The sequence below is a fragment of the Triticum aestivum genome, chromosome 2A (assembly GCF_018294505.1).
Source record: "Triticum aestivum cultivar Chinese Spring chromosome 2A, IWGSC CS RefSeq v2.1, whole genome shotgun sequence".
NCBI classification, from domain to species: Eukaryota; Viridiplantae; Streptophyta; class Magnoliopsida; order Poales; family Poaceae; genus Triticum; species Triticum aestivum.
The window spans coordinates 783275688-783302368 of NC_057797.1; positions in this window are offsets into that span (position 1 = coordinate 783275688).

A 26681-nucleotide genomic window follows, 5' to 3' on the forward strand; every position below is an offset into this window, starting at 1 on the left:
GTAACTCGAAACAGGAGTAGCAGAATAAACAGAGACTAGTTAAAGGTGAAGTGACGATGTGTGCTGGAAGTGGTTCCAAGATTGATACGATCATCATCGCACACTCCCTATACTTTCGGGATTAGTGTTGAACCTAAATAAGTGTTATTTGGTGTTTGCGTTGAGCATGAATATGATTTGATCATGTTTATTGTAATACGGTTTGTCGGGGGTGCTGATCCCATGGACACCTATGGGACCACGGCGGACCGGGGCCCCTTTCGGTTCGGCAGGGGGGCGGAGAGTGCACGAAGAGCAGATCGAGGCGAACGCACGAGCGACGCAATCAGTTTCCCCAGGTTCGGGCCGCACGGATGTGTAAAACCCTACTCCTGCTTTGGTTTGTATTTGTGTTCTTGCTCGGGAGCGATGAACGCTACAGTACACTTGAATGGCTAGCGAGACCGAGCGTGAGAATGATCGTCCTCCCCCCTCCCTGTTGCGCATGGGCCTCCTTTTATATGCCAAAGGGGTCACCGACAGGTGGCAACAGAGATGAGGGTAAAAAGGTAAAAGAGGTGGTGGTTGGTGCCACCGCTTACTATAGTTGTATCATACCTAACCCTGACGGCAGGGGACAAAGGCATTAAATGCCTGTCTGTGTCGCCTAGACGGTGCGGAAAGGGACCGTTAGGGGCGCCACCGTTTGCCATGATGGCTATCTTGTCAGCGCCTGCTTGCCACCGCACGCCCCTGGCTGCACAGCCTCCCGCCACGTGCGCCAGGAACGGTCCCAGAGCGACACGTTGGTGGGTGAGCTAGAGCGCGGGCTGCGGAGTAGTAGCTTGCCGTGGCAAGCGCCTTGCCGCGGATGTTGTCTTGTCGCGTCTGGGAGCTTGTCGCTCACCGGGTCTTGTCGCGTCCGGGAGCTTGTCGCTCACCGGGTCTTGTCGCGTCCGGGAGCTTGTCGCTCACCAGGTCTTGTCGCGTCCGGGAGCTTGTCGCTCACTGGGTCTTGCCAGGACACATGATGCGTTGCGGCAAGTACCTTGAGATGTCTTGGTTGGCCTCCCGGGCAAGCTCCTCTAGCCGGGGTTTTGTCTCCTTCCCGGCAAGCTCCTCTTGCCGGGGTCTTGGATACTTTGTTCTTGAATGGCTCCAAAGGAACCATGGAGGATCTTGGCGGTCGCCCGGCAAGCCTTGCCGCGGGACGCTGCGACTGCCCGTGCACAAGTTCGGGATACTAAGGTACCCCTACTTTAGTACACCGACAGGAGCCCCCAGGCCTGGGCCATACACGGTGCCTAGCGCTGTTGGGCCAGGCCCAAAACAGGGCACGGGCACACGCGGCCTAGGTTACGCCGTTACTCACTCCGCATTCACCTTGCTCTCCCTGCACGGCACGCGTCGAACGCGGCATCGTGCGTGACGCGGGTGGCGTGCGCGGGGCTAAGACCCAGCGTGCATGCGCCACGTCGTGGTAAAGGGGACGATTCGTGCCCCCCCCATAAACGGAGGGAGGCGTGGAGGTGTGGTTCATTTACTAGACGGGGCCGATGCGTAGTTTTCGAGGCATCTACTCCCCCACGATCACGGGGTGGGGTGAGATCGCCTCATCCGTCGCCTCGGTTCTGCACGCCTGCCACACGGCTCCCATGCGCTTGGGGTCGCGGACGGTGGAGGCGGGAGATTGGGCCGTCGCGGGTCAAGGCAGCAGGTCGGCCCCCAGCTCCCTGCTCTTCCCGTGTCTTGATTCGCTGAGCGGGGCGGCCGAGCCCCCACCTCGCTCCTTTATAAAGAGCGGGAGGGGAGGACGGAAGCCCGCATTCTCTCATCTCCTCCTTCCTTCAGCTTCTGCTCCCCTTTCTCTCATTCGCCATGGAGAAAGGGAACCCTGGTCCTTCATCGGTGGCGGCGAGGGTCGCCGCCAGACAGCGCATCCCCCCCTCTCCCGCACCCGTGGTGGCAGAGCCAGCCGTAAGGGGAAGAGGGAGGGGGCGAGGTCGTGGACGAGGTCGAGGACGAGGTCGAGGCGCTCGGGGAAGAGGTGGACGGGGCGGCGCGCCGGCTTTGCCTCCGCCGGCGGTTCCTCTTCCCACGGCGGTCCATATTGGGGATGACCCTTGCGAGTTCTTCGTCAGGCTGCGCCGGGCGCCTCGTCGTCGTCTCCGACTCCCAGCTCCGTTTGCGAGCGCGATGGAGTTGGACCCGCCCGAGACACTGAGACTGCACATGAGGGGCTGTGGGATCAGCTGCACGCGAGTCCGCGTTGAATTCCCAGCCCCTAATGTGATGTATCTTGGTCGAGGGTGGAAGACGTTCGCCCGTATCCACAGCCTGATGAGGGGGCTCACCCTCCATTTTAAGTTGATGGAGGGCGATCTCCTCTCCGTCAAGGTCTTCGGGTGCTTCGGCACTCGGGCAAAGTGCTGCGTGGACAGCTCCTCCGATAGCGAAGGCTCCTCCTCGAGCGAGAGTGACGAGGAGGAGAGCGACAGCGACGATGAGGGTAGCGGGCGGCAGGATGACTGGTCCGACTAGGTGTCGGGCGCCGCTCCGTGCGGCACCGGCGACCCCATCATCCGTGTCGCCGGCTCCTTGAACTCCCCGGGGTTGTCTCCTTGGGCGGCTGGCGTAGGGAGGCTGCGGAAGAGGAAGAGGGCTGGCTGCAAGGCCGTCAAGTCGGAGTACGAGGGTGTGGTGCCCTCGACAGCATGCTGACGTCCTGCCGCCTCGTCTTCGAGCCCCGCTTCCGGCGCCGCCATCACCGTCCAGCCTTCGGACGGCCCCCGGGATGTTCTCTTGGTGTCTTCTGGCACCCGTAGCTCGCCTAGGCGCCCCTTTTGCCCTTTTCGCCTCCTTGATCTACCTCCTGAAGAGAGGGACAAGAAAGGGATTACGGGCATCTTATTTTTTTAATTTGTAAGCCTTCGGGCCTTAGTTGCATTTAAAACTTGTAATCCTCTCTTTCATGTTTTTCATCCTCTATGGACTGTACCTGAGTGGAATGTTTTTTAATGAAAAGGGGATGCTTGCCGGGTCATTTGTCTCGCGGGTAGAACCCACGTCAAGGAGCAAATCCTTGGTATCTTTCAGATAGACACTTCTTCTCCCGGCAACAGGCCCTGCCGTCTTCCCACGTCGCTCGACCTTTCTCACGCTTTTGACGGAGGCAGGGACGAGGCGGGTGCGGGCCCCTCGTTTCATCCCTTTGCTGCCGCGACTACGACCAAACTTGGCCCCAGGAACGAGCCCCAGGGCCTAGAGTTAAGGGAGCACGGTAGTTTTCAGGAAGAAACGAGGTTTCGTATTCCCCAGTCCATAAGAGAATGCATGATGAGGGATGAAAGACTTATCTGAGATTGCAGCCCCCGGCAACTCTGGCTTGCCGTGGGTGAATCTTGGTACTTGCAGCCCCCGGCAACACTGGCTTGCCGGGGTCCAGATGCCGGTACGTCCTTCTTCTCCTTTTCGTCCTCAAGCGGTCCGGCAAGGATATGCGAGCCCTGCGAACCAAGGGAAACGAAAGAAAGGCAAAGGGACGCACACTCGACCTCTAAGCTAGGGGTTAGCCGCTGTTAAGCACTATCAACCCTAACCAAGGACGAGACTCGATCTAGCATGCATGCTATAACTCAGGGCGCCAGCGCTTCATTTACTCGTGCTCAGGGTCTACGCCTGGCTTTGTACAAAGGATTACATGCAACAGCGGCAAGACTTGTACAAAAGGGTGGTTGCCGGGCAGGGTCCGACAACCGCGCCTTACGGGTAAAACTTACGAAGATGCTCAATATTCCAGGAGTTGCTCACCGGAATGCCATCTTCGGTCTCAAGGCGGACAGCGCCAGGCCTAGTGACTCGTTTCACCCGGTAAGGGCCTTCCCACCTCGGCGTCAACTTGTTGGAATTCTTGGCGGACTGAACGCGCCGAAGAACAAGGTCGCCTTCCTCGAAACTTCTGGCGTTAACTTTGCGGCTATGGTAGCGGCACAAAGCTTGCTGGTAGCGAACGGCTCGCACAGCAGCCTGAAGACGGTCTTCCTCAAGGAGCAGCGCGTTGTCTTGTCGCAGCTGCTCTTGCTCAAGCTCGTCGTAAGCGAGCACTCGAGGCGACCCGTATACGAGTTCCGTGGGGAGAACTGCCTCCGCTCCATAGACTAGAGCGAAGGGTGTCTGACCAGTGGCTCGATTTGGCGTCGTCCTGATCGACCAAAGAACCACCGGCAGCTCCTCGATCCAGTTTCTTCCGCACTTGTGCAGCCTATCGAAAGTTCTGGTCTTGAGCCCGCGCAACACTTCAGCATTTGCCCTCTCCGCTTGACCGTTGCTTCTTGGGTGAGCAACAGAAGCGAAGCAGACCTTGGCGCCAAGATCTTGGACGTACTGCATGAAGGTGTGGCTCGTAAATTGTGTACCGTTGTCGGTGATTATCCTGTTAGGGATCCCGAAACGGCAAACAATCGTCCTGAAGAACTTGACTGCTGACTGTGCTGTCACCTTCCTCACTGGTTCCACTTCCGGCCACTTTGTGAACTTGTCGATTGCAACGTACAAGTACTCAAAGCCCCCGACGGTTCGAGGAAAGGGGCCGAGGATATCGAGCCTCCAGACCAAAAATGGCCAGGATAAAGGGATCGTCTGGAGAGCTTGAGCTGGCTGGTGTATCTGCTTGGAATGGAACTGGCACGCTTCACACTTGGTTACTTGTGTAGTCGCATCCTGGAGGGCTGTCGGCCAGAAGAAGCCTTGCCGGAATGCTTTTCCGACAAGAGCTCTTGCGCCAATGTGGTGATCACATATGCCTCCATGTATCTCTGCCAACAGCTTTTGTCCATCTTCCAGGGGAATACACTTCAATTTCACACCGTTGAGTCTTCTTCTGCACAGTGTGTTATTGACAAACTGGTACATACTAGACTGCCGGGCTACTCTTTCTGCTTCTTCTTGCTCTTCGGGAAGTTCTCCTGTCTGAAGGAAACGGACAATCTGTTGCGCCCATGTTGGAGCCTGTGGCTCGACAACAAGGACTAAAGGCACATCTGCTGCCGCGGGAACGTCCGCTTCTATGGCAAGAGCCTGCGGCTCTGCCGGAGCTTGACGTTCCCCGGCAAGCTTGCCGGAGCAGAACTTGCCGGGAGTGTCTGCTTCAACGGAACAAACTCTGGGGCTTGCCGGAGCAGACTGCTCCTCAGCGTTCTTGGTGTTGATCTTCTGGACTTTCTTGGCGGCGGCTTCGGGAAGCTCTACCGGAAAATAGTCGCCAGAAACCAACTTCCTTTTCTTGCTCTGTCCAGTTGGTGGTGTTACGGACGGCTGAGTCAGCTTGAGCACAAAAATCCCTGGTTCCATAGGTAATTTAAGTGCCGCGCACTTTGACAGGCCATCGGCAATGTCATTTTGAGCTCTTGGGATATGCTCCATTTGCAGGCCGTCAAAGTGCTCTTCTAGCTTTCTCACTTCGTCAACGTAAGCTTCCATTAAGGGACTCTGGTAATTCTTGTTCACTTGGCGGACGACAAGCTGCGAGTCACCCCTGACTATGAGCTTCTTAATACCAAGTTCTGCCGCGATCCTGAGACCGGCAAGCAAGCCTTCATACTCTGCGGTGTTGTTTGTCGCTTGCTCCTTGGGAAAGTGCATCTGGACTATGTACTTGAGGTGCTCTCCGGTGGGTGCGACAAGCAGCACTCCAGCACCGGCGCCTTGCAGCAAGGAGGCACCGTCAAAATACATAAGCCACTATTTGTTTGTTTCCTTGGCGGGGATGCTCGTCTCCGGAATTTCTTCATCTGGAGTTGGCGTCCACTCTGCTATGAATTCTGCCAATGCTCTGCTTTGGATTGTTGATGTACTCTCAAATTTGAGGCCAAAGCTTGACAGTTCCAGTGCCCACTCGACAATCCTGCCTGTTGCTTCCGGATTTTGCAATATCCTCTTCAGCAGAAAGCGAGTGACAACCGTGATCTCATGTGCTTGGAAGTAATGGCGCAGCTTTCTCGAGGCCATAAGAAGGCCGAAAAGCAACTTCTGCACACCAGAGTACCTTGACCTAGCCCCCTGCAAAAGGGAATTGACAAAGTAAACTGCGCACTGCACCATCCTCTTCTGTATCTCCTCTTGCATCTGTGCAGATCCTTGCTTGTCGGGACCAGAGCTTGTCGAGGAAGCTCCCCGCTTGTCGCTGGATGTGCTTGCCGCGGTCGCTGGCTCGTCATCTGCCTCCCTCTCCTCTACTAACGCAGCACTAACCACTTGATTGGTTGCCGCTATGTACAGCAGCAACTTCTCTCGTGGTTTAGGTGCGACAAGTGTTGGAGTGGAGGACAGGTATCTCTTCAAGTCTTGCAGCGCAGCCTCCGCTTCTGGAGTCCATTTCATTGGACTTGCCTTTTTCAAAATTTTGAAAAACGGCAGGGCGCGCTCAGCAGACCGAGAGATAAACGTGCTGAGAGCAGCCACGCAGCCGGCAAGGTTCCGTACATCCCTGACGCGTTTTGGTGCTTCGATCTGCACGATGGCCTTGATTTTGTCGGGGTTGGCTTCGATTCCCCGCTGAGACACAAAGAACCCGAGAAGCTTGCCGGAAGGGACTCCAAACACACACTTCTCGGGGTTGAGCTTGAGGTTGATCTTGCGCAGATTTGCAAAAGTCTCTTCTAAATCTTGGATCATAGTTGCCCTGTCCTTGACCACTATATCATCCATGTAAGCTTCTACATTTCTGTGTATCTGTGCCTTCAGAGCGACATGGACTACTCTTGCAAATGTTGAACCAGCATTCTTTAAACCAAAAGGCATCCGTACGAAACAGTACGTGCCACATGGAGTAATGAATGCGGTTTTCTCCTCATCCTCTTCTGCCATGAAGATCTGATGGTATCCTGAATATGCATCAAGAAATGAAAGCAAATCACATCCGGCTGTGGAGTTAACAATCTGGTCAATGCGTGGCAAGGGAAATGGATCTTTGGGACAAGCATTATTAACATCAGTAAAGTCAATACAAAGCCTCCATTTTCCATTTGCCTTGCGCACCACGATAGGATTGGCCAACCACGTGGGATGGAGCACTCCTCTGACAAGGCCTGCTGCTTCCAATTTCTTGATTTCTCCTGCGATGAATTCTTGGCGCTCCACTCCCTGTTTCCTGACCTTCTGCTTGACGGGCCGCGCATGAGGACAAACGGCAAGATGGTGCTCAATTACTTTCTTGGGAACACCGGGGATATCAGACGGTTGCCATGCAAACACGTCGACATTCGCCCGCAGGAAAGTAACGAGCGCGCTTTCTTATTTAGGGTCAAGCGTGGCACTGATGGTGAAGGTACCACCAGTGCCGTCCTCCTCGGCGGACACTTTCTTAGTATGTGGTGGAGCTTCCATTGCCTTCTTACACTTGCCGGTGGAGCTCGATGGTGCGTCCTCGACGGCAGCGCAGCACTCCGAGGAGGTGCGCTTGCCGGAGTGGGCATCAGAGCTCTTGCCAGACCTGGTCTTCTTCTTCCCCCCGGTAGCTTCAGCGGCAAGTGTCTTGCGATTTGTTGCAGCTGCTGCTTCCTGGTAGATCTTGTCGGCGCAAATAAGGGCATCCTTCTTGTCGCCAGGGACAGAGATGATGCTTATCGGGCCTGGCAACTTGAGCATGTTGTATGCATAGTGAGAGGCTGCCATGAACTTGGCGAGCGCTGGACGGCCGAGTATCCCATTGTAAGGCAATGGGAAATCGGCAACGTCAAAAGTGACCCTCTCCGTTCTGAAATTCAGCTCGCTGCCAAACGTCACCGGCAACGTGACCTTCCCTTTCGGCTTGCTCCTTCCCGGGTTAATTCCTTGGAATGTACCGGTCTCTTCGAGCTCGTTGTCCGGGGTCTGGAGTTTCTGGAGCACAGCGGAGGAGATCAGATTTAAGCCGGCCCCGCCGTCAACTAGCATCTTAGTGACTTTGAGGTTGCGGATTGTTGGCGAAACCAACAACGGCAAGCACCCGACCGCAGTTGTGTGATCAGGGTGGTCCTCAATGTCAAAGATGATAGGCGTCCTGGACCATTTTAGAAGCTTGCGCGATTCGACAGGTGGCTCTGCCGCATTAACTTCCCGCAGCCACTGTTTGAGCTGGCAGTGGGAAGTATGCAGAGAAGCACCGCCGTCTACGCACAAGACTTCTGTAGCTTTCTGAAACTCCTCCTCACTGTTCTCGACATCATCCATGTCCTCGTCGTCGTCTTCGTCTTCATCCTTGTCGCGGCCGCGGGGAGGTCTATCTCCTTGCCGCTGCTTGGCCTTGCCGCGGCGTCCTCCCCGGCCAGCGCGCTTCTTGCCGGCCTCTCCACCGCCTCCTTGGGCTCTCTCCTTGTCGCGCCGCTCGTACTCAGCTTTTTGTTGCTGGACAAGCTGCTCGACCTTCTTGCAGCTCTGGAGGTCATGGCCCTTGGTGCGGTGGATCTTGCAGTACTGCTTGTCGGAGCCGTCCTGCTTGTCGGCGGCCGCCACAGCTTGGCAGTTGGTGCGTGCGGCAACCTCCTTGCTGGAGCTACCAACTTTGGCCTGCTTGGCGGCACCGTCATTGCCGGACTGCTCAACGACTAGTACCTCCTTGACTTTCTTCTTCCTGTTGCGCCTCCGGTTTTTCTTTGCCGGGGCGGCATCCTCACTGTCGGATCCCCCTGCTCCAGTATTCTCTCTGGGGAGTTTCCTTCCTTCTTCAGCGCGTGCACACTTGTCGGCCAGGGTGTACAGCTCGCTGACGTCTCTGATTCTGCTCATCGCCATCTCCTCCCGCATCCTGCGATTACGCACGTTCTGATGGAACGCACTGATAACCGCGGCAGGGTGGATGTTTGGGATGTTGCACTGTACACGGCTGAATCTTTGGGTATACTTGCGCAGGGGCTCTCCTTCCTTCTGGGCAAGCAGGTGGAGATCACTTTCTTGGCCATGTGGTTTGTGGCCGCCCGTAAAGGCACCGGCAAACTGATGGCAAAGGTCTGCCCAAGAGGATATGGAGTTGTCCGGCAAGTGCATGAGCCAGGAACTGACTTCGGGCTTGAGTACCAGCGGGAAGTAGTTGGCAAGGACCTTGTCTTCTCGCCCCCCGGCAGCTTGCACCGCAATGGCGTAGATGCTGAGGAACTCCGACGGGTGCGACTTGCCGTCGTACTTCTCCGGTACGTCTGGCTTGAAATGCTTCTGACTGGGCCACTGGACTTGCCGCAGCTCACGGGTAAACGCAGGGCAACCTACCGCATACGGCAAGTCGCCTGGTTCTCTGGGCGCATGCGTGTCAACAGGAGGCCCAGCGTGCAGGTCTGATTGACGCCGCGCTTCTCTTCGGCGCTCGATGCGTGTTCGAGCGTCTTCTTGCTGTCTCTCGTGAAGAACTTGGTGCTGATCGCGACGAGCTCGCGGATCTGATGACGCGGTGGAGTCGCTGTCGAGGTGGATCCAGTGAGTCGGTGACCTTGGCCTTCTAGGCGGAGAGTGCACAGTGGTTGCACCCTCCCCGGTCTTGTCGCCATCGGCTCGCGCCTGACTGACTTGCCGCGGCTGCAACGCGCTCGGCTGCCGCGGGTCGTCGCCGTTGGCGAAGCCGATGAGGCTTTGGATAGTGGCCCTCCAGTCATCGATCTTCTCTGGCGCTGGAGGGTAATCTAGGAGCAGTTGGGCCCGTGCCAACGCTTCTGTCGGAGTGGCGGGCGGCGGCGGCGAACGGTGCGAGGAACGGGATATGCTCGGACTTCTAACTACGTTAGAAGGAGCAATATCTCGTCCAAGCGACCGTGCCACGCTCGCGCCTGCATGTTGGCGCGTATGCTGGTCTTGAGCGCTCCGCAATCCGCCAGCTTGATCTTGGCCCCGCAAACGTATGGTACCATGAGTACCATGACGTTGCTGGTCCCGCGCCTCCTGAGATGGGCGCGGTGCGTGTACGGACGCCGAGGTCTTGGAGTGCGCTCGGTCGTTGTGGGAGGCGACCGCGCCGCCGATGTGCAGCGCAGTCTTGTCCTTGGACCTGGCAGCACCATGAGCCTCCTCGTCGGTGCCCGTTCTTCCGCCGGCGCCCACTCCACCAGCCGTTCGCTCCGGCGATGGTGGGCTCGGCGCAGACGGAGCAGCTGCCTCCGAAATCTTCTTCTTCGGCGGCATGTTGATGAAGATGACAAAGATTCGGCTCGTGCGAACGTCGGACCAGGTTCACATAGCCTTGACGCACCCCGTACCTGGCGCGCCAAAGATGTCAGGGGTGCTGATCCCACGGACACCTATGGGACCACGGCGGACCGGGGCCCCTTTCGGTTCGGCAGGGGGGCGGAGAGTGCAGGAAGAGCAGATCGAGGCGAACGCACGAGCGATGCAATCAGTTTACCCAGGTTCGGGCTGCACGGATGCGTAAAACCCTACTCCTACTTTGGTTTGTATTTGTGTTCTTGCTCGGGAGCGATGAACGCTACAGTACACTTGAATGGCTAGCGAGACCGAGCGTGAGAATGATCGTCCTCCCCCCTCCCTGTTGCGCATGGGCCTCCTTTTATATGCCAAAGGGGTCACCGATAGGTGGCAAGAGAGATGAGGGTAAAAAGGTAAAAGAGGTGGTGGTTGGTGCCACCGCTTACTACAGTCGTATCATACCTAACCCTGATGGCAGGGGATAAAGGCATTAAATGCATGTCTGTGTCGCCTAGATGGTGCGGAAAGGGACCGTCAGGGGCGCCACCGTTTGCCACGATGGCTATCTTGTCAGCGCCTGCTTGCCACCATACGCCCCTGGCTGCACAGCCTCCCGCCACGTGCGCCAGGAATGGTCCCAGAGCGACACGTTGGTGGGTGAGCTGGAGCGCGGGCTGCGGAGTAGTAGCTTGCCGCGGCAAGCGCCTTGCCGCGGATGTTGTCTTGTTGCGTCCGGGAGCTTGTCGCTCACCGGGTCTTGTCGCGTCCGGGAGCTTGTCGCTCACCGGGTCTTGTCGCGTCCGGGAGCTTGTCGCTCACTGGGTCTTGCCGGGACACATGATGCGTTGCGGCAAGTACCTTGAGATGTCTTGGTTGGCCTCCCCGGCAAGCTCCTCTTGCCGGGGTCTTGTCTCCTTCCCGGCAAGCTCCTCTTGCCGGGGTCTTGGATACTTTGTTCTTGAATGGCTCCAAAGGAACCATGGAGGATCTTGGCGGTCGCCCGGCAAGCCTTGCCGCGGGACGCTGCGACTGCCCATGCACAAGTTCGGGATACTAAGGTACCCCTACTTTAGTACACCGACACGGTTATTCATTTAAGTAAGAGAATAAATTGTTGTTCTGTTTACATGAATAAAACCTTCTATGGTCATACACACCAACGGAAATGGTTTGTTGGATCTCGATCGTAGTGATACACATATTCATAATATTGAAACCAAAAGATGCAAAGTTAATAATGATAGTGCAACTTATTTGTAGCACTACCGTTTAGGTCATATTGGTGTAAAGCGCATGAAGAAACTCCATGCTGATGGGATTTTGGAAACACTTGATGCTTGCGAACCAAGCCTCATGGGCAAGATGACTAAGACTCCGTTCTCCGGAGCGAGCAACTGACTTATTGGAGATAATACATACTGATGTATGCGGTTCGATGAGTGTTAAGGCTCACGGCAAGTATCGTTATTTTCTGAACTTCATAGATGATTTGAGCAGATATGGGTAAATCTACTTGATGAAACATAAGTCTGAAACGTTTTGAAAAGTTCAAAGAATTTCAGAGTGAAGTGGAAAATCATCGTGACAAGAAAATAAAGTTTCTACGATCTGATCGCGGAGACGAATATTTGAGTTACGAGTTTGGTCTTCAATTAAAACAATGTGGAATAGTTTCACAAACTCATGCCACCTGGAACACCACAGCATAATGGTGTGTCCGAACGTCATAACCGTACTTTATTGGATATAGCACAATCTATGATGTTTCTTACCGATTTACCAATATCGTTTTGGGATCATGCATTAGACACAGCTGCATTCACGTTAAAAAGGGGCACCATCTAAGTCCGTTGAGATGACACAATATGAACTGTGGTTTGGCAAGAAACCAAAGTTGTCGTTTCTTAAAGTTTGGGGTTGCGATGCTTATATGAAAAAGTTTCATCCTAATAAGATCAAACCCAAATCGGAGAAATGTGTCTTCATAGGATACCCAAAGGAGAAAGTTGGGTACACCTTCTATCACAGATCCAAAGGCAAGACATTCGTCGCTAAGAATGGATCCTTTCTAGAGAAGGAGTTTCTCTCGAAAGAAGTGAGTGGGAGGAAAGTAGAACTTGATGAGGTAACTGTACCTGCTCCCTTATTGGAAAGTAGTTCATCACAGAAATCTGTTCCTGTGACTACTACACCAATTAGTGAGGAAGCTAATGATGATGATCATGTAACTTCAGATCAAGTTACTACCGAATCTCGTAGGTAAACCAGAGTGAGATCCGCACCAGAGTGGTACGGTAATCCTGTTCTGGAAGTCATGTTACTAGACCATGACGAACTTGCGAACTATGAGGAAGCGATGATGAGCCTAGATTCCACGAAATGGTTTGAGGCCATAAAATCTGAGATATGTTCCATGTATGAGAACAAAGTATGGACTTTGATGGATTTGCCCGATGATCAGCAATAAATGGATCTTCAAGAGGAAGACAGACGTTGATAGTAGTGTTACTATCTACAAAGCTAGACTTGTCGAAAAAAGGTTTTTGTCAAAGTTCAAGGTGTTGACTACGATGAGAGTTTCTCACTCGTATCTGTGCTTAAGTCTGTCTGAATCATGTTAGCAATTGCCGTATTTTATGAAATTTGGCAAATGGATAAACAAAACTGCATTCCTTAATGGATTTATTAAAAAAGAGTTGTATATGATGCAACCAGAAGGTTTTGTCAATCCTAAAGGTGTTAACAAAATATGCAAGCTCCAGCAATCCATCTATGGACTGGTGCAAGCATCTCGGAGTTGGAATATACGCTTCGATAAGTTGATAAAAGCATATAGTTTTATACAGACTTGCGGTAAAGCCTGTATTTACTAGAAAGTGAGTGGGAGCACTACAGCATTTCTGATAAGTATATGTGAATGACATATTGTTGATCGGAAATAATGTAGGACTATTCTGCAAAGCATAAAGGAGTGTTTGAAAGGAGTTTTTCAAAGAAAGACCTCGGTGAAGCTGCTTACATATTGAGTATCAAGATCTATAGAGATAGATCAAGACACTTGATAAGTTTTTTCAATGAGTACATACCTTGACAAGATTTTGAAGTCGTTCAAAATGGAACAGTCAAAGAAAGGGTTCTTGCCTGTGTTACAAGGTGTGAAATTGAGTAAGACTCAAAATCCGACCACGGCAGAAGATAGAAAGACAATGAAAGTCATTCCCTATGCCTTGGCCATAGGTTCTATAAAGTATGCCATGCTGTGTACCAGATCTATTGTATATCCTACTCTGATTTTAGCAAGGGAGTACAATAGTGATCTAGGAGTAGATCACTGGATAGCGGTCAAAATTATCCTTAGTGGAATAAGGATATGTTTCTCGATTATGGAGGTGACAAAAAGGTTCATCGTAAAGGGTTACGTCGATGCAAGTTTTGACACTAATCTAGATGACTCTAAGTCTCAATCTAGATACATATTGAAAGTGGGAGCAATTAGCTAGAGTAGCTCCGAGCAGAGTATTGTTGATATAGAAATTTGCAAAATACATGCGGATCTAAATGTGGCAGACCCGTTGACTAAGATTCTCTCACAAGCAAAACATGATCACACCTTAGTACTCTTTGAGTGTTAATCACATAGCGATGTGAACTAGATTACTGAATCTAGCAAACCCTTTGGGTGTTGGTCACATGGCGATGTGAACTATGGGTGTTAATCACATGATGATGTAAACTATCGATGTTAATCACATGGTGATGTGATCTAGATTATTGACTCTAGTGCAAGTGGGAGACTGAAAGGAAATATGCCCTAGAGGCAATACTAAAGTTATTATTTATTTCCTTATTTCATGATAAATGTTTATTATTCATGCTAGAATTGTATTAACCGGAAACATAATACATGTGTGAATACATAGACAAACAGAGTGTCACTAGTATGCCTCTACTTGACTAGCTCATTAATCAAAGATGGTTATGTTTCCTAACCATAGACAAAGAGTTGTTATTTGATTAATGGGATCACATCATTAGGTGAATGATCTGATTGACATGACCCATTCCATTAGCTTAGCACCCGATCGTTTAGTATGCTGCTATTGCTTTCTTCATGATTTATACATGTTCCTATGACTATGAGATTATGCAACTCCCGTTTACCGGAGGAACACTTTGTGTGCTACCAAACGTCACAACGTAACTGGGTGATTATAAAGGTGCTCTACAGGTGTCTCCAAAAGTACATGTTGGGTTGACGTATTTCGAGATTAGGATTTGTCACTCCGATTGTCGGAGAGGTATTTCTGGGCCCGCTCGGTAATGCACATCACATAAGCCTTGCAAGCATTGCAACTAATGAGTTAGTTGCGAGATGATGTATTACGGAACGAGTAATGAGACTTTCCGGTAACGAGATTGAACTAGGTATTGGATACCGACGATCGAATCTCGGGCAAGTAACATACCGATGACAAAGGGAACAACGTATGTTGTTATGCGGTCTGACCGATAAAGATCTTCGTAGAATATGTAGGAGCCAATATGGGCATCCAGGTCCCGCTATTGGTTATTGACCGGAGACGTGTCTCGGTCATGTCTACATTGTTCTCGAACCGTAGGGTCCGCACGCTTAAGGTTTCGATGACAGTTATATTACGAGTTTATAAGTTTTGATGTACCGAAGGAGTTCAGAGTCCCGGATGAGATCGGGGACATGACGAGGAGTCTCGAAATGGTTGAGACGTAAAGATCGATATATTGGAGGACTATATTCGGACATCGGAAAGGTTCCGAGTGATTCGGGTATTTTTCGGAGTACCGGGGAGTTACGGGAATACGGGGGAGAAGTATTGGGCCTTATTGGGCCATACGGGAAAGAGAGAGGGGCTGCCTAGGGCAGGCCGCCCCCCCCCCAAGGCCTAGTCCGAATTGGACTAGGGGGAGGGGCTGCGCCCCCTCCTTCCTTCCCTTCTCTTTTCCTCTTCCTTGTCTCCTACTCCTAATACATGGAAGGACTCCTAGTTGGACTAGGAAAGGGGGAATCCTACTCCCGGTGGGAGTAGGACTCCCCTAGGGCGCGCCATAGAGAGGGCCGGCCCTCCCCTCCTCCACTCTTTTATATACGGGGGCAGGGGGCACCCCATCGACACACAAGTTGATCATTGAGATCGTTCCTTAGCCGTGTGCGGTGCCCCCTGCCACCATATTCCACCTCGATCATATCGTTGTAGTGCTTAGGCGAAGCCCTGCGTCGGTAGAACATCAAGATTGTCACCACGCCGTCATGCTGACGGAACTCCTCCCCGAAGCTTTGCTGGATCGGAGCCCAGGGATCGTCATCGAGCTGTATGTGTGCTAAGAACTCGGAGGTGCCGGAGTAATGGTGCTTGGATCGGTCGGATCGGGAAGAAGACGTACGACTACTTCCTCTACGTTGTGTCAACGCTTCCGTTGCGATCTACAAGGGTACGTAGATCATACTCTCCCCCTCGTTGCTATGCATCACCATGATCTTGCGTGTGCGTAGGAATTTTTTTGAAATTACTACGTTCCCCAACACACATAAACTAGGGTATAATATTCTGTCACTCTAGCAACCCATCATCTACTTATTACTCCCCAATGCCTTCCTCTAGGCCCAAACAATGGTGAAGTGTCATGTAGTCGACGTTCACATAACACCACTAGAGGAGAGATAACATACATCTCATCAAAATATCGAACGAATACCAAATTCACATGACTACTAATAGCAAGACTTCTCCCATGTCCTCAGGAACAAAAGTAACTACTCACAAAGCATAAACATGTTCATAATCAGAGGAGTATTAATATGCATATAGGATCTGAATGTATGATCTTCCACCAATTAAACCAACTAGCATCAACTACAAGGAGTAGTTAACACTACTAGCAACCTACTAGCACCAATCCCGGACTTGGAGACAAGAATTGGATACAAGAGATGAACTAGGGTTTTGAGAGGAGATGGTGCTGATGAAGATGTTGATGGAGATTGTCCTCTCCTGATGAGAGGAGCATTGGTGATGATGATGGCGATGATTTCCCCCTCCGGGAGGGAAGTTTCCTTGGTAGAACAGCTCCGCCAGAGCCCTAGATTGGTTCCGCCAAGGTTCCGCCTCGTGGCGGCGGAGTTTCGTCCAAAAAGATGGCTTGCTATTGTTTTCCCATCGAAAGACTTCATATAGCAGAAGATGGCCATCGGAGGGCCACCAGGGGGCCCACGAGATAGGGGGCGCGCCCAGGGGGGTAGGGCGTGCCCCCCACCCTCGTGGGCAGGGTGTGCCCCCCTGGTGAATATCTTCCGCTGAGTATTTTTTATATATTCTAAAAACATCTTCCGTGAAGTTTCAGGAAATTTAGGAGTTGTGTGGAATAGGTCTCTAATATTTGCTCCTTTTCTAGCCCAGAATCCCAGCTGCCGGCATTCTCCCTCTTTACGTAAACCTTGTAAAATAAGAGAGAATAGGCATAAGTATTGTGACATAATGTGTAATTGAAGGAAATATGCCCTAGAGGCAATAATAAAGTTATTATTTATTTCCTTATATCATGATAAATGTTTATTATTCATGCTAGAATTGTATTAACCGGAAACATAATACATGTGTGAATACATAAACCAACAGAGTGTCACTAGTATGCCTCTACTTGACTAGCTCGTTAATCAAAGATGGTTATGTTTCCTAACCATGAACAAAAGAGTTGTTATTTGATTAACGAGGTCACATCATTAGTTGAATGATCTGATTGGCATGACCCATTCCATTAGCTTAGCACCCGATCGTTTAGTATGTTGCTATTGCTTTCTTCATGACTTATACATGTTCCTATAACTATGAGATTATGCAACTCCCGTTTACCGGAGGAACACTTTGGGTACTACCAAACGTCACAACGTAACTGGGTGATTATAAAGGAGTACTACAGGTGTCTCCAATGGTAGATGTTGGGTTGGCGTATTTCGAGATTAGGGTTTGTCACTCCGATTGTCGGAGAGGTATCTCTGGGCCCTCTCGGTAATGCACATCTCATAAGCCTTGCAAGCACTGCAACTAATATGTTAGTTGTGAGATGATGTATTACGGAACGAGTAAAGAGACTTGCCGGTAACGAGATTGAACTAGGTATTGGATACCGACGATCGAATCTCGGGCAAGTAACATACCGATGACAAAAGGAACAACGTATGTTGTTATGCGGTCTGACCGATAAAGATCTTGGTAGAATATGTAGGAGCCAATATGGGCATCCAGGTCCCGCTATTGGTTATTGACCGGAGACGTGTCTCGGTCATGTCTACATTGTTCTCGAACCGTAGGGTCCGCACGCTTAACGTTACGATGACAGTTATTATGAGTTTATGCATTTTGATGTACCGAAGGTTGTTCGGAGTCCCGGATGAGATCACGGACATGACGAGGAGTCTCGAAATGGTCGAGACGTAAATATTGATATATTGGAAGCCTATGTTTGGACATCGGAAGTGTTCCGGGTGAAATCGGGATTTTACCGGATTACCGGGAGGGTTACCGGAACCCCCCGAGAGCCAAATGGGCCAACATGGGCCTTAGTGGAAAGGTGAGAGGGCAGCCCACATAGGGCTGCGCCTCCCCCCTCTCCCTAGTCCTATTAGGACTAGGAGAGGGGCCGGCCACCTCTCTCTCTCTCTCTCTCCTTTAAAGGATTCCTAGTTGGACTAGGATTGGAGGGGGGAGTCCTACTCCCCGTAGGAGTAGGACTCCTCCTGCGCCTCCCTCTATCTGGCCGGCCAGCCCCCCTCCCTCCAACCTTTATATACGGGGGCAGGGGACACCCCAAGACACACAAGTTGATCCTTGAGATCGTTCCTTAGCCGTGTGCGGTGCCCCCTGCCACCAAATTCCACCTCGGTCATATCGTTGTAGAGCTTAGGCGAAGCCCTGCGTCGGTAGTACATCAAGATCGTCACCACGCCGTCGTGCTGACGGAACTCTTCCTCGACGCTTTGCTGGATCGGAGCCCGAGGATCATCATCGAGCTGAACGTGTGCTAAGAACTCGGAGGTGCCAGAGTAACGGTGCTTGGATCGGTCGGATCGGGAAGAAGACGTACGACTACTTCCTCTACGTTGTGAGATCGCTTCCGCAGTCGGTCTGCGTTGGTACGTAGACAATACTCTCCCCCTCGTTGCTATGCATCACCATGATCTTGCGTGTGCGTAGGAAAATTTTCGAAATTACTGCGTTCCCCAACAGTGGCATCCGAACCTAGGTTTTATGGTTTGATGTTATTTGCACGAGTAGAACACAAGTGAGTTGTGGGCGATACAAGTCATACTGCCTACCAGCATGTCATACTTTGGTTCGGCGGTATTGTTGGGTGAGACGATCTGGACCAACCTTACGCGTACTCTTACGCGAGACCGGTTCCCTCGACGTGCTTTGCACATAGATGGCTTGCGGAAGACTGTCTCTCCAACTTTAGTTGAACCAAGTGTGACTACGCCCGGTCCTTGAGAAGGTTAAAATGGAGTCTATTTGACGAACTATCGTTGTGATTTTGATGCGTAGGTGAGATGAGTTCTTACTTAAGCCCGTAGCAGCCACGTAAAACTTGCAACAACAAAGTAGAGGACGTCTAACTTGTTTTTGCAGGGCATGTTGTGATGTGATATGGTCACGGCATGATGCTGATTTTATTGTATGAGATGATCATGTTTTGTAACCGAATTATCGGCAACTGGCAGGAGCCATATGGTTGTCTCTTTATTGTATGCAATGCAATCGCGATGTAATGCTTTACTTTATTACTAAGCGGTAGTGATAGTCGTGGAAGCATAAGATTGGCGAGACGACAACGTTGCTACGATGGAGATCAAGGTGGCGCGCCGGTGACGATGGTGATCATGACGGTGCTTCGGAGATGGAGATCACAAGCACAAGATGATGATGGCCATATCATATCACTTATATTGATTGCATGTGATGTTTATCCTTTTATGCATCTTATCTTGCTTTGATTGACGGTAGCATTATAAGATGATCTCTCACTAAATTATCAAGAAGTGTTCTCCCTGAGTATGCACCGTTGCCAAAGTTCGTCGTGCCCAGACACCACCTGATGATCGGGTGTGATAAGCTCTACGTCCATCTACAACGGGTGCAAGCCAGTTTTGCACACGCAGAATACTCAGGTTAAACTTGACGAGCCTAGCATATGCAGATATGGCCTCGGAACACAGAGACCGAAAGGTCGAGCGCGAATCATATAGTAGATATGATCAACATGACGATGTTCACAATTGAAAACTACTCCATCTCACGTGATGATCGGTTATGGTTTAGTTGATTTGGATCATGTGATCACTTAGAGGATTAGAGGGATGTCTATCTAAGTGGGAGTTCCTAAGTAATTTGATTAACTGAACTTAAACTTATCATGAACTTAGTACCTGATAGTATCTTGCTTGTTTATGTTGATTGTAGATAGATGGCTCGTGCTGTTGTTCCGTTGAATTTTAATGCGTTCCTTGAGAAAGCAAAGTTGAAAGATGATGGTAGCAATTACACGGACTGGGTCCGTAACCTGAGGATTATCTTCATTGCTGCACAGAAGAATTACGTCCTGGAAGCACCGCTGGGTGCCAGGCCTGCTGCTGGAGCAACGCCAGATGTTATGAACGTCTGGCAGAGCAAAGCTGATGACTACTCGATAGTTCAGTGTGCCATGCTTTACGGCTTAGAATCGGGACTTCAACGACGTTTTGAACGTCATGGAGCATATGAGATGTTCCAGGAGTTGAAGTTAATATTTCAAGCAAATGCCCGACTTGAGAGATATGAAGTCTCCAATAAGTTCTATAGCTGCAAGATGGAGGAGAACAGTTCTATCAGTGAGCATATACTCAAAATGTCTGGGTATAATAATCACTTGATTCAGATGGGAGTTAATCTTCTAGATGATTGCGTCATTGACAAAATTCTCCAATCACTGCCACCAAGCTACAAGAGCTTCGTGATGAACTATAATATGCAAGGGATGAACAAGACTATTCCCGAGCTCTTCGCAATGCTGAAAGCTGCGGAGGTAGAAATCAAGAAGGAGCATCAAGTGTTGATGGTTAACAAAACCACTGGTTTCAAGAAAAAGGGCAAAGGAAAGAAGAAGGGGAACTTCAAGAAGAACAGCAAGCAAGTTGCTGCTCAGGAGAAGAAACCCAAGTCTGGACCTAAGCCTGAAACTGAGTGCTTCTACTGCAAGCAGACTGGTCACTGGAAGCGGAACTGCCCCAAGTATTTGGCGGATAAGAAGGATGGCAAGGTGAACAAAGGTATATGTGATATACATGTTATTGATGTGTACCTTACTAGAGCTCGCAGTAGCACCTGGGTATTTGATACTGGTTCTGTTGCTAATATTTGCAACTCGAAACAGGGACTACAGAATAAGCGGACGCTAGCAAAGGACGAGGTGACGATGCGCGTGGGAAACGGTTCCAAAGTCGATGTAATCGCGGTCGGCACGCTACCTCTACATCTACCTTCGGGATTAATATTAGACCTAAATAATTGTTATTTGGTGCCAGCATTGAGCATGAACATTATATCTGGATCTTGTTTGATGCGAGACGGTTATTCATTTAAATCAGAGAATAATGGTTGTTCTATTTATATGAATAATATCTTTTATGGTCATGCACTTTTGAAGAGTGGTCTATTCTTGTTGAATCTCGATGATAGTGATACACATATTCATAATGTAGAAGCCAAAAGATGCAAAGTTAATAATGATAGTGCAACTTATTTGTGGCACTGCCGTTTAGGTCATATCGGTGTAAAGCGCATGAAGAAACTCCATACTGATGGGCTTTTGGAACCACTTGATTATGAATCACTTGGTACTTGCGAACCGTGCCTCATAGGCAAGATGACTAAAACACCGTTCTCCGGTACTATGGAGAGAGCAACAGACTTATTGGAAATCATACATACCGATGTATGTGGTCCGATGAATATTGCTCGTGGCGGATATCGTTATTTTCTCACCTTCACAGATGATTTAAGCAGATATGGGTATATCTACTTAATGAAACATAAGTCTGAAACATTTGAAAAGTTCAAGGAATTTCAGAGTGAAGTTGAAAATCATCGTAACAAGAAAATAAAGTTTCTACGATCTGATCGTGGAAGAGAATATTCGAGTTACGAGTTTGGTATACATTTGAAAAATTGTGGAATAGTTTCGCAACTCACGCCACCCGGAACACCACAGCGTAATGGTGTGTCCGAACGTCGTAATCGTACTTTACTAGATATGGTGCGATCTATGATGTCTCTTACTGATTTACCGCTATCGTTTTGGGGTTATGCTTTAGAGACGACCGCATTCACGTTAAATAGGGCACCATGAAAATCCGTTGAGACGACACCTTATGAACTATGGTTTGGCAAGAAACCAAAGTTGTCGTTTCTTAAAGTTTGGGGCTGCGATGCTTATGTGAAAAAGCTTCAACCTGATAAGCTCGAACCCAAAGCGGAGAATTGTGTCTTCATAGGATACCCAAAGGAAACTGTTGGGTATACCTTCTATCACAGATCCGAAGGCAAAACTTTTGTTGCTAAATTCGGAAACTTTCTAGAGAAGGAGTTTCTCTCGAAAGAAGTGAGTGGGAGGAAAGTAGAACTTGATGAGGTAACTGTACCTGCTCCCTTATTGGAAAATAGTACATCACAGAAAACTGTTTCTGCGACACCTATACCAATTAGTGAGGAAGCTAATGATGATGATCATGAAACTTCAGGGCAAGATACTACTGAACCACGTAGATCAACCATAATGAGATCCGCACCAGAGTGGTTCGGTAATCCAGTTCTGGAAGTCATGCTACTAGATCATGATGAACCTACGAACTATGAAGAAGTGATGGTGAGCCCAGATTCCGCAAAGTGGCTTGAGGCCATGAAATCTGAGATGGGATCCATGTATGAGAACAAAGCATGGACTTTGGTTGACTTGCCCGATGATCGGCAAGCAATTGAGAATAAATGGATCTTCAAGAAAAAGACTGACGCTGACGGTAATATTACTGTCTATAAAGCTCGACTTGTCGCAAAAGGTTTTCGACAAGTTCAAGGGGTTGACTACGATGAGACCTTCTCACCCGTAGCGATGCTTAAGTCCGTCAGAATTATGTTAGCAATTGCTGCGTTTTATGATTATGAAATATGGCAAATGGATGTCAAAACTGCATTCCTGAATGGATTTCTGGAAGAAGAGTTGTATATGATGCAACCAGAAGGTTTTGTCGATCCGAAGGGAGCTAACAAAGTGTGCAAACTCCAGCGATCCATTTATGGACTGGTGCAAGCATCTCGGAGTTGGAATAAACGCTTTGATAGTGTGATCAAAGCATTTGGCTTTATACAGACTTTTGGAGAAGCCTGTATTTACAAGAAAGTGAGTGGGAGCTCTGTAGCATTTCTGATATTATATGTGGATGACATATTGCTGATTGGAAATGATATAGAATTTCTGAATAGCATAAAGGGATACTTGAATAAAAGTTTTTCGATGAAAGACCTCGGGGAAGCTGCTTACATATTAGGCATAAAAATCTATAGAGATAGATCAAAACACTTAATTGGACTTTCACAGAGCACATACCTTGACAAGATTTTGAAGAAGTTCAAAATGGATCAAGCAAAGAAAGGGTTCTTGCCTGTGTTACAAGGTGTGAAGTTGAGTCAGACTCAATGCCCGACCACTGCAGAAGATAGAGAGAAAATGAAAGATGTTCCCTATGCTTCAGCCATAGGCTCTATCATGTATGCAATGCTGTGTACCAGACCTGATGTGTGCCTTGCTATAAGTTTAGCAGGGAGGTACCAAAGTAATCCAGGAGTGGATCACTGGACAGCGGTCAAGAACATCCTGAAATACCTGAAAAGGACTAGGGATATGTTTCTCGTATATGGAGGTGACAAAGAGCTCACCGTAAGAGGTTACGTTGATGCAAGCTTTGACACTGATCCGGACTATTCTAAATCGCAAACCGGATACGTGTTTACTTTAAACGGTGGAGCTGACAGTTGGTGCAGTTCTAAACAAAGCGTCGTAGCGGGATCTACATGTGAAGCGGAGTACATAGCTGCTTCGGAAGCAGCAAACGAAGGAGTCTGGATGAAGGAGTTCATATCCGATCTAGGTGTCATACCTAGTGCATCGGGTCCAATGAAAATCTTATGTGACAATACTGGTGCAATTGCCTTGGCAAAGGAATCCAGATTTCACAAAAGAACCAAGCACATCAAAAGACGCTTCAACTCCATCCGGGATTTAGTCCAGGTGGGAGACATAGAGATTTGCAAGATACATACGGATCTGAATGTTGCAGACCCGTTGACTAAGCCTCTTCCACGAGCCAAACATGATCAGCACCAAGGCTCCATGGGTGTTAGAATCATTACTGTGTAATCTAGATTATTGACTCTAGTGCAAGTGGGAGACTGAAGGAAATATGCCCTAGAGGCAATAATAAAGTTATTATTTATTTCCTTATATCATGATAAATGTTTATTATTCATGCTAGAATTGTATTAACCGGAAACATAATACATGTGTGAATACATAAACCAACAGAGTGTCACTAGTATGCCTCTACTTGACTAGCTCGTTAATCAAAGATGGTTATGTTTCCTAACCATGAACAAAAGAGTTGTTATTTGATTAACGAGGTCACATCATTAGTTGAATGATCTGATTGACATGACCCATTCCATTAGCTTAGCACCCGATCGTTTAGTATGTTGCTATTGCTTTCTTCATGACTTATACATGTTCCTATAACTATGAGATTATGCAACTCCTGTTTACCGGAGGAACACTTTGGGTACTACCAAACGTCACAACGTAACTGGGTGATTATAAAGGAGTACTACAGGTGTCTCCAATGGTAGATGTTGGGTTGGCGTATTTCGAGATTAGGGTTTGTCACTCCGATTGTCGGAGAGGTATCTCTGGGCCCTCTCGGTAATGCACATCACATAAGCCTTGCAAGCACTGCAACTAATATGTTAGTTGTGAGATGATGTATTACGGAACGAGTAAAGAGACTTGCCGGTAACGAGATTGAACTAGGTATTGGATACCGACGATCGAATCTCGGGCAAGTAACATACCGATGACAAAAGGAACAACGTATGTTGTTATGCGGTCTGACCGATAAAGATCTTCGTAGAATATGTAGGAGCCAATATGGGCATCCAGGTCCCGCTATTGGTTATTGACCGGAGACGTGTCTCGGTCATGTCTACATTGTTCTCGAACCGTAGGGTCCGCACGCTTAACGTTACGATGACAGTTATTATGAGTTTATGCATTTTGATGTACCGAAGGTTGTTCGGAGTCCCGGATGAGATCACGGACATGACGAGGAGTCTCGAAATGGTCGAGACGTAAAGATTGATATATTGGAAGCCTATGTTTGGACATCGGAAGTGTTCCGGGTGAAATCGGGATTTTACCGGATTACCGGGAGGGTTACCGGAACCCCCCGGGAGCCAAATGGGCCAACATGGGCCTTAGTGGAAAGGTGAGAGGGCAGCCCACATAGGGCTGCGCCTCCCCCCCTCTCCCTAGTCCTATTAGGACTAGGAGAGGGGCCGGCCACCTCTCTCTCTCTCCTTTAAAGGATTCCTAGTTGGACTAGGATTGGAGGGGGGAGTCCTACTCCCGGTAGGAGTAGGACTCCTCCTGCGCCTCCCTCTATCTGGCCGGCCAGCCCCCCTCCCTCCAACCTTTATATACGGGGGCAGGGGACACCCCAAGACACACAAGTTGATCCTTGAGATCGTTCCTTAGCCGTGTGCGGTGCCCCCTGCCACCAAATTCCACCTCGGTCATATCGTTGTAGAGCTTAGGCGAAGCCCTGCGTCGGTAGTACATCAAGATCGTCACCACGCCGTCGTGCTGACGGAACTCTTCCTCGACGCTTTGCTGGATCGGAGCCCGAGGATCGTCATCGAGCTGAACGTGTGCTAAGAACTCGGAGGTGCCGGAGTAACGGTGCTTGGATCGGTCGGATCGGGAAGAAGACGTACGACTACTTCCTCTACGTTGTGAGATCGCTTCCGCAGTCGGACTGCATTGGTACGTAGACAATACTCTCCCCCTCGTTGCTATGCATCACCATGATCTTGCGTGTGCGTAGGAAAATTTTCGAAATTACTGCGTTCCCCAACAGTAATAACAACCCATAATGCAATAAATATCGATATAAAAGCATGATGCAAAATGGACGTATGAACTCCCCCAAGCTTAGACCTCGCTTGTCCTCAAGCGAAAAGCCGAAATCAAAAAATATGTCCACATGTTTAGAGATAGAGGTGTCGATAAAAAATAAAGTACGGACATAAGGGCATCATGATCATTCTTAGAATAGTAACTTATATAATTCCTGTCATATGATTTCTTATGCTAGAGTAATAATTCAATCACAATTTCAAGTATGAATCATAAAATTCATTGAAAACTAACAAACTATAATCTCAGTCATTGGAGCAATTGCAATTTATCATAACATAGCAAAGAGTCAATATATAAGAGCTTTTTAGCAAGTCCACATACTCAACTATCATATAGTCTTTCACAATTGCTGACACTCACGCAATACTTACGGGAATGGAGTTTTAATCGAACACAGATAAAGATAGGGGCTTATAGTTTTGCCTCCCAACGTTTTACCTCAAGGGTAATGTCAACAGTAATAGGTCATGAAAACTCGCATCCAATTAGTCATATATACCAGGATCTTTCCAACATATTGTGCTTGCCAAAGGATAAAATGTGAAAAGGAAGGGTGAAGATCACCATGACTCTTATGCAATGTAGGAGATAAAAGTAAAAGATAAGCCCTTCACAGAGGGAAGCAGAGGTTGTCATGCGCTTTTATGGTTCGATGCACAAAATCTTAATGCGAAAGGACGTCACTTTATATTGCCACTTGTGATATGGACTTTTATTATGCAGTTTGTCGCTTTTATTTCTTCCATATCACACGATCGTATAAAGTTTATTTTCTCCCACACTAATAAGTCATACATATTTAGAGAACAATTTTTATTGCTTGCACCGATGACAACTTACTTAGAGGATCTTACTCAATCCATAGGTAGCTATGGTGGACTCTGATGGCAAAACTGGTTTAAGGGTATTTGGAAGCACAAGTAGTATCTCTACTTGGTGCGATCAATTTGGCTAGCACGAGGGGGAAAGGCAAGCTCGACCATGTTGGATGATCCATGACAATATAATTTATCTCAGATGTAAGAAAACATAACCCATTACGTTGTCTTCCTTGTCCAATGTCAACTCTTTTAGCATGTCATATTTTAATGAGTGCCCACAATCATAAAAGATGCCCAAGATAGTATATCTATATGTGAAGACCTCTCTTTCTTTATTACTTCCTATTAATTGCAACGATGACCAAAACTATGTTTGTCAACCCTCAACAACTTTTATTCATTATACTTTTT